Here is a 7865-nt window from a genome sequence, read left to right on the forward strand (position 1 = left end):
GGGTGGGTGGAATAAATGCGAGGCTTAGAAGAGTTCACTGAGGTGTGTGGCTGTTTGTACTCACGCAATAAACTAAGAAATACGACATGGTGTCAGAGTAGGATACTCAAATAAGCTTGCGGAAGAAGAAGTTTGTTTCGGGGGAGAGTGAAGTTTTATAAGCAGAAAGTCTCAAAGTCATGGAACAAGCGGCAGGAGGACAACCCGCTCGTGGTGATGCAGCTGCCGGGGGGAGAGAGCCGCCCGCGCCGAGCCCGTGTGCTACGTTCAGCATCCAGCCACCCGAGCCATTTAACTTCTCCAAACCTACCGAATGGGAAAAATGGATCCGACGGTTCGAACGTTTCCGTCAGGCCAGTAATCTCCATACTTCCACGCAAGCCAATCAAATAAATACACTAATGTACTGTATGGGTGATGAAGCGGACGACATTTTGAAGGGGCTAAATTTGACGAGCGAAAACAGTGAGCGTTACGACGCAGTGAAAGAGGGTTTTCATGCGTTCTTTGTTGGTGAAGAAAAACGTCATTTATGAAAGAGCACGTTTCAACATGAGAAAACAAGAGAGAAAACGAACCAGTCGACTCCTTTGTGACTGCACTGTATTCCTTGGCTGAGCACTGCAAATATGGGACACTGCACGACGAATTAATCAGAGACAGGTTAGTCATTGGTTTAAATGATATACGTCTGTCAGAGCGAATGCAGTTAGATAAAGATCTAACGCTGGAAAAGGCCATTGATATGGCGAGACAGACTGAGGCAGTGAAGCAGCAGCAGAATAACTTGCGTGGTGAATGCTTTAATGCCAAAACGTCTGATTCTGTCGATAGAGTCATAAGTAAAAGCAAGCCATTTCAGAGCAGGCAGAGAGTCAAAAAGGCTCATGGAGCAAAAGAAAAATTTAAACAGTCACAGTCAAGATGTCACAAGTGTGGAAAAAGCCCATTTCATCCGAAAGCGCACTGCCCTGCAAATACTGTACTCTGTCATGCCTGTGGGAAAAGGGGACATTATCAAAAAGTGTGTGCTTCATCCAGAAAGGTGAATGAGATTCAAGAACAAGACACTGGCATATTTTTAGGCACTGTGGTTGCCGAGGGTGACCCCTGGATGATCGATATTAAAATAAAAGACTGTGAAGTACAGTTCAAAATCGACACAGGCGCTGACGTCACTGTTATGCCAGACAATGTGTTCCATAAGATATTTAAAGAAGGCAACAAACCAGCACTCCAGAGTGTGACCAAGCCTTTACTTGGACCTGGATGTTCACCACTTAGCGTGATTGGAGTATCAAACATGCTGCTTCTGAAAGGAGACAAGCACATATTAGAGGACGTGTATGTTGTTAAGGGTCTTCATTCACCACTATTAGGTAGACCCGCCATCACAAAACTGGGTCTTGTCACACGTGTTGATGATGTAAGCATTCACACACTACAGGAACGCTATCCAAAGCTGTGCAGTGGGCTAGGACTGTTACAGAGGCCCTACACCATTGAACTGAGCCCAGGAGCAGTTCCATTTTCCCTCAAAACTCCACGACGCATCGCTCTTCCACTCATGCCGAAAGTAAAAGATGAACTGCAACGCATGGAGCGAATGGGGGTCATAAGCAGGGTGGATGAACCCACAGAGTGGTGTGCAGGCATTGTCGTGGTGCCTAAAAAGTCAGGGGATCCACGCATTTGTGTTGACTTAACAAAGCTCAACAAATCAGTGCGAAGGGAGAAATTCATACTTCCTTCAGTTGAACAGACTCTTGGATTGTTAGCGGGAGCCTGTGTTTTTAGCAAGTTAGATGCAAACATGGGATTTTGGCAAATACCTCTAGCAAAACAGTCTGCCAAGTTGACGACTTTTATCACAACGTTTGGGGGCGGTACTTCTTCAATCGTTTGCCCTTCGGTATCGCATCGGGCACCTGAGCACTTCCAAAATCGTATGGTAACTGAAGTCACTGAGGGCCTGGATGGTGTGGTCTGCCACATGGACGATGTGCTGGTGTGGGGACGTTCTCAAGAGGAGCATGATGTGCGCCTTCACGCAGTGCTCCAAAGGATGGAAAGTGCTGGCGTCACCCTTAACTTAGACAAATGTGCTTTGTCACAGAGCGTAGTCAAGTTTCTTGGCCACATTATCTCAGGTAGAGGAGTGCAACCAGACCCAGCCAAGACCGCAGCGGTCCAGGAGATGCCAGAGCCAACAAACGTCAGTGAGCTAAGGAGTTTTCTTGGTATGGTCAACCAGCTGGGAAAATTCATTCCCCATCTGGCGGAAAAAGATAAACCACTCAGAGATCTCCTGTCCAAGAAAAATTGTTGGTTCTGGGGGGAAGAACAAGTTAAAGCTTTTAAAAACTTGAAAGAAGACTTGTCATCTGCTCCAGTGCTGGCCTTGTATGATGCAAACAAGCAACTCAAAGTATCTGCAGACGCATCATCGTACGGACTGGGAGCAGTCCTGCTGCAAAAAGATGGTGTCGATTGGAGACCTGTTGCCTACGCATCACGCTCTCTTACTCCTATTGAGCAAAGATATGCACAAGTGGAAAAGGAGGCACTTGGGCTGACCTGGGCATGTGAGAGATTTCGTGACTTTTTGATTGGTCAACATTTTGATATGGAAACCGATCACAAACCACTGTTGAATCTCCTTGGTGGCCAGGACTTGGATGCCCTACCTCCCCGCATCCAGCGTTTCCGTATGAGACTGATGCGCTATTCATACAAGATTTCTCATGTTCCTGGAAAGAGCTTATGGACTGCCGACACTCTGTCACGTGCTCCGATACCTGCTCATAAAGAAATCATGGATGACGAGTTTATGGAGAGCACTAACATTTATGTGGACAGCATTGTGGAGCATCTCCCAGCAAGTCAATCTTTCCTGGACAACCTGAGAGAACACCTCAAATCAGACAGTGTTTGCTCAAATGTCATGAAAATGTGTCAGGATGGATGGCCTGAGTGAGGTTGTTGTACAGGGACTGAGAGGCTTTACTGGTCCGAGCGAGCTTACCTATCTGTTCATGACGGTCTTCTTCTGAAAGGTACAAGACTTGTCATTCCCTCTGCATTGCGAAATGATGTCCTCGACAGACTCCACGAAGGGCATCAAGGTGTAGTTAAGTGCAGAGCACGTGCACGGCAAAGTGTGTGGTGGCCGGGACTTAGCCAACAGTTGAATGAGCTGGTTCTGAAATGCCATGCTTGCATTAAAGAGCGCACTAATCACACTGAACCGTTGATCCCATCGGATCTTCCTGAGAGGCCCTGGCAAAAGCTAGGGACAGATCTGTTTGTCCTGAAGGGGAAAACTTATCTTTTAGTTGTGGATTACTATTCACGTTATGTTGAGGTGGCAAATCTTTCACTCACCAGCTCTGCAGATGTCACTACGCACCTAAAGTCTATCTTTGCACGCCACGGCATCCCGGAGACATTAGTGAGTGATAATGGGCCACAGTTCTCATCCAGCACTTTCTCAGAGTTCGCAGGTGCTTATGGATTCAGACATGTCACCAGTAGCCCAAAGCATCCACGCAGCAACGGAGAAGCTGAGCGGGCTGTACAGACCGTAAAAAACCTCCTTAAAAAAGAGCAGGACCCCTACCTTGCCTTACTGTCATATAGGTCAACTCCACTTCACAATGGGTACAGCCCAGCCCAGTTACTCATGGGACGCCGTCTTCGTACTACGGTACCAACCCTCCCAAGACTGTTGGACCCTTTGTTACCTGATGGCACTGGCATAAGTGTTCGAGAGAGAGAGAAAAGAAGTGCAGATACGAGATATTTCAACAAACGGCATGGAGTGCATGACCTGAATAAACTCTCACCTGGCGAGAAGGTGTGGGTCACTGATCAAAAGGTAACTGGAACTGTGGTGGGGGAACATCCAACACCCCGTTCTTACCAGGTTGAGGTGCCTCATGGAACTGTTCGCAGGAACCGACATTTCCTCTCTCCTATGGATGTAAAGGAGGGTGGGTGTGACACCCATGCTGGTTCCCAGTTGTCCAAGAACAGTACAGAGACACAAAATGCACTGGCACCCCAAACGTATTCTGTCAGTCCAACAGGAATAGTAACCAGAACCAGATCTGGGAGGCCAGTCATAAAACCTAAAAGACTGGATTTATAGTCACTCCATTGTAGGCCTTAGGGGACTGTTCTTACAGGAATCAAGCAGTTTACCCCCCCCTAAAAAAAAAAAAAAAAAAAAAAAAAAAAAAAAAAAAAAAAAGAAGGGGAAGGGAAAGGAGAAATGTTGTTGATGTATGTTTAAAAAAATATATATACATGTGTATCTGTTGATGATGTGTTTTCATAACTTTTTGTAGGCTGGAATGAACAGTTTTTTCAGGTAATGTTCATCTTTACAAAAGATATTGTTTATTGCTCATTGTTGAGTTGTTTCCTAAGCAATGTCTACTAAGGAAAATATATCATTGTGTTTTATTATTGTTTCCGTTAAAAGGGGAGATGTGGGATAATCTATGTAGTGGAACTAATGTGTACTACATAACAATGTTACATGGTTTAGATCCTGAGTACTGTTCCTGCCCAGAAGGGGGCACTGGGGGTGGGTGGAATAAATGCGAGGCTTAGAAGAGTTCACTGAGGTGTGTGGCTGTTTGTACTCACGCAATAAACTAAGAAATACGACAGACAGTGTCAACATTAACCATCGCAAATTTAAAGTCTCTATCTCCAGCTCTCTAGCGCCACCATTTGTCCAAACTTTCAAAAAATGTCTGCTAATAACGTTTGAACCCATAAGGTACAGAAGGAAGATTATATTTTTCTCTGAATCCTTGGCTCATGCCAAGTCGATTGAACCCCAAAATTCAAAAATCGCAAGGTTTAGTTTTTTTTCTATTTTTATATATTCGAAAAAAGTACTTTTTCTATGTCTTCCTAGATGGTTAGTCAGACTCTCACCAAAATGAGCTCAGATCATCTTAAGACCATGCTGGCAAAAAGTTATGGAATTCAAGTTGATTGTTCAAAACGTTCTGGAATAACACGCAAACGAATTCAAGAAAATACAGGCAAAAATAGTTATGAGGCTATATCCCCGCAACGGTTTAGCGTATTGAGACCAAACTTGGTGTATGTTGTAACAAGCATAGCCTGAGGCTACCTGCAGTGTTTCGGTGCAGTGCCCACTAGTGGTCAGCAGATACGAAAAATGCATATTTTTGCCCAGAACTTCTGAATGGTTTGGCCAAAAATCACAAAACTGGTCTCTTAAATTTGGTGAATCATGTTGAATCAAATGATACCCAGTTTTCCCATGTCAGCCATTTTGGGCGTCGGCCATTTTGAATTATTATTTAAGTTGCTGTATTTCACAAACCCATTAGCGTATCGTTACGACACTAAATACAAAAATGTTCGACACCGTGCCCTGATGGTACTCAAAAACTTTGGGCACAGCGCCACCTTGTGGTCAAAAGTTATAAAGAAATTTAACATATATGCTAATAACGTTTGAATACATTGGACTATTGGAATGAAACTGGTCTCCCTAAATTCTTTGGATCATGCCGAGAACATCGATAACAATTACAACAAAATTGGCCAAACTTCCTGTCCGCCATTTTGATTCATGTTGAAAACCTAATTTGTCAAATTCCTCCTAGACCGTTAGTCCAATTTTCATCAAATGTGACTCAGATCATCTTCAGATGATGTTGGCAAAAAGTTATGGATTTCGTGTCGATATACGAAACGGTTTTCGTTTAACGCACCAACGAATTTGCTGGAAGGATGCCAAAATGTATCTGAGGCTGTATCTCTGCACAGATTTGACATATTTACACCAAACTTTGCATGTGCCATAGTCACCACAAATTGATCACGTCACATCAATTTGGTAACAGCGCCACCTATTGGTCTGGAGTAATAAACATTCATTAATTCGTAATTATTAGCATTTTTGAAAATTTCATAACTTTTGATTTCATTGACCTATTTCAATGAAACTGGTCTCAAAATATTCCTTGGGTCATGCCGACAACATACATATCAATTATGTCATAATAAGCCAAACTTTCTGTCGACCATTTTGATTTATGTTGAAAACATACTTTTTTGCACTCCTCATCAACCGTTGGTCCGATTTTCATCAAAATCGAATCAGATGATCTTCAGACTGTGCTGACCAAAAAGTTGTGGATTTCGTGTCAAAAGACAAAACCGTTTTCGTACAGCGCCGTTATAAACTTTAAGCACTGTGTCAAAATGACTCTAAGGCTATATCTCTTCAAAGCTTTGACATACTGACAGCAAACTTTGTATGTGCAATAGTCACTTCACACTGACCATTCCCACTAATTTGACAACAGCGCCACCTATTGGTCAAACGTGATAAGCCAATAAATCCTATTACTAGTTGTTGTCTTTATTGTTTTCAAGCCATTTTACCTAAAATAATCTTAAAACGGTTTTAATTACTCATTCCTGCCGTTCGTCTGAAGCTTGCTCATGTAGTGCTTGGCCCCGTAATTGCTGCTTGCAGCTATATTTTACGTTTACATTTGTTCGTTTCGCAGACGCTTTTATCGAAATTGACTTACAATTAGAAAAACAACAATTCATCGATGTGTTCAAGCAATACATAGTTTACATATCGACCAGAATAGTAAAAGCTAGAACAAGTATTGACATGAAACAGCGAAAGTAAAGAAAAAGATAAAAATAATAAAGGAAGAAAAAAAGTTGATACGTTGGAAGCATGGACACATTGGGTCATAAAACACCACAAGTTCGCTGTAAACTAATCCATTCAATTCAGTGGGATAATTGGTTACATTTACAAATTTACACTTACAATTAAATATATAAACAAAGCATTTCCTCAGAAATTCACTCTGGTTCATGAATGAGGCTTATTGAACGGCACTTCAGACTGCTCAAAATCACCAAGCTAGGCCTATCTGACTTAGTGCTTTAGCTATAATGTGTGCTAATGTGTGTCTGTTCACCCCAAAATGTTTTAGTTTTGGACATGTATCACACCGTAGTAATACAATGCTATTCTTTTCCCCTGAAATGTCATGTAAATATTATTTGTATATTAATATAGTTATCTCCAGTAACATCACTGTACCTACTGTTTTGAAAGGGGAGTAACATTACCTTTCTACTTTAGACAAACAATGTCAATGCCTAATCAATGTTTATCTTTGACATTAGCACTATATGAGATTCTTAAATAACTTATACATAGGCCTATTACATAGTAACAAACCCAACACACTTTACAATAAACTTTAAATGTGTTTGAAAATCCGAATTAGATTCTCTCTATTAGAAGGCTTGGAAAAGTGATGCACCTGTCAGCGTCTTCATTTACAGAGGCCTTTCTCAACGCATGGCACCTTGTTGCCACAGTAGATTAAAAAGTGCATGGGTAACGTCTGCACTGCAGGTGGCCTGTTGTTGATATCAGCTTAGCATTTGGATAAGCAGCACAGCCGTAACTCAACTGCGCCAACATTTGAAAAGGGCAGGTGTGTTACCCAAAGCCTAAAATGCTCATTTCCATTCAGCATGTTTCAGCCGTTTGTTTCGGACAGTGCGTGTGTGGCTGTTTGCCAGGAGGAGGGTCTGAATCTATTGCTCTGAGTGCTTTCATCATGCATGTATACACACACACACACACACACACACACACACACCACACACACACACAGAGAGAGACTGGCTAGGGTTAATTCAGGCACCCCCTTGCTTCCCCTCATTGGCCTTTTTCTGTTAAGAGCTGAGTGCAGATGGTGCAGACCTTCTGCTGGTCTAATGGTTTTAACCTGGCCGGGCTCAGATTAATGGCCCTGCTTGAACCAGGAAGT

The sequence above is a fragment of the Cyprinus carpio genome, chromosome B10, assembly GCF_018340385.1.
Source record: "Cyprinus carpio isolate SPL01 chromosome B10, ASM1834038v1, whole genome shotgun sequence".
Classification (NCBI taxonomy): Eukaryota; Metazoa; Chordata; class Actinopteri; order Cypriniformes; family Cyprinidae; genus Cyprinus; species Cyprinus carpio.